Raw genomic sequence first — 1,874 nt, 5'->3', positions numbered from 1 at the left:
ACACACACACACTAAAAAAGAAAGATATTATGATGATATCAATATCAGAAACATGAGTTTAAGTATTTCAATTATATTTTGTGTGAGGAGGGCAGGATGGTGGCAGAATGACATGGGGATAATGGTGTCCAACCAATTTACCATAAACTCTAAGGCTTCAAATAACCCAAAGTTACTACTTCACAGTTTTTCTAGGCCAGAATTCCAGGGGAGGTTGTCTGGGATCTAAGTGTAGGATCTCACAAGACTAAAATCAAAATGTTCTCAGGACTGTGTTCATTACTGGAGGTTCTGAGGAAAAATCTGCTTCCAGGCTTCATTCAGGTTGTTGGCATGTATCATTTCCTTTCAGCTATAGGAGTGAGGTCCCTATTTTCTTTCTGGCTGTCATCTGAGGGCTCATTTTTGCTCTTAGAGGTTGCCCATATTCCATCTTGTGCTTTTCGTGTGGCCTTCTCCAGCAAAAACGGGTCAAGTCCTTCCCTCACTCTTTGAATATCTCTGCCTTCCCCTTCTGTTGCATCACACTGCAACTCTTCTGGCCTCACTCTTCTGCTTCTTAGGGCTCAGCAATTATAGTGGGCTCACCCCACTCAAACAATCCAAGATAATCTCCCTATTTTAAGGTCAACTGAATTATAGTTGTAAAGCCCTGTCACAGCAGTACCTACATATGTATTCAATTGAATAACAGAGTGACGGGAATCTTAGGGAGATATCTACAGAATTCTGCCTACCACACATATATTGTTTACTTAAGTTATTTTTGTCTTTTTTGAAGGATGGTGGTGAATTGTGTGACATCATAGCAAGGAATAATCTCTGATACTGATTCAAACTCAGTTAGCTCCAAAATGTCATAGAAAGTCTAAAGATACTGTTTCTCCAACAAGAAAAAGACAAGTATTCCATACAAAGAGTTTTAAATGCAACTCTCAGATTGGAAACACAGCATCTGAAGAATACAATTGTTCACTTAGAAAGCCCCATTTATGGTTAGCAATAAAGATTATATTCAAACACCATATTATGAAAATACTAACTCCCACCTGGCCTGTTTTTAGGAGATCCTCTTTCTCTCTGTCTCTCTGGTTCACCTTCACAGTGCCTCAATGTCAAGTAGTACCTCAGATCTTCTGGCCACAAAATGAAGTACTGCATTTGGAGAAGACAGTAGTTAGACCAATCAGAGCAGAAGTCCTCCTGAGATCCTAGAGAAGGTGCATCCTCCAACAGCCATTCCTCAGGGAGTGATGATTGGACCTCACAAGTGATTCTTGCTGGGAAAATAAAAAAGGAGGACTCTCTGGAAGAGTGGAGCTTTCCTTACGTGGGTAGGATGAGTTAGATCAACAGGGCTCTGAATTCTCTTCTTTTGGTCTGGGGTAACTGGAGGAGAAATGTGCAGGGACTTAAGCTGGTGATCAGCTTCTTGGTGTGACAAGCTGGTTAGGTTTTTTTTTTTTTTCCTTTTCATGTGAAATAAAGAACTAATCCCTGTTTGAGACCCCTGAAACCAACACACCCCCCATCTCCCACTGGACAGTGGCAGCACTGGAGGGGCCCTCCCCCAGGTTTTGGTTGTTTTCTGGGACAAGTGACTCCTGATGACACATGAAGAGTTTCCAAGACATTGGAGGTGATGTAACAGTGGGGTGATAGAGAAAAAGGTCATATCTCCATTGCACTGGTATTGGGGGTAGGGCTGGGAGGAGAGGAGGATGGGTTCAGGCCAAAGGAGACAATAATGGGTAGAGGGATTGAAAGGAGGTGGGTAGGAATCTCTGTGTGACTGCCTGATGATGTTATTTCTTTTAGTGGTACACATCAAAGAATAAAATTTGTATTCATTTACTTATATTTGTTTCTAATAG

The sequence above is a fragment of the Lontra canadensis genome, unplaced genomic scaffold (genome assembly GCF_010015895.1).
Source record: "Lontra canadensis isolate GAN:19392208 unplaced genomic scaffold, GSC_riverotter_1.0 scaffold259, whole genome shotgun sequence".
In the NCBI taxonomy this organism is placed as follows: domain Eukaryota; kingdom Metazoa; phylum Chordata; class Mammalia; order Carnivora; family Mustelidae; genus Lontra; species Lontra canadensis.
Note: the sequence above shows the minus strand (reverse complement) of the source record.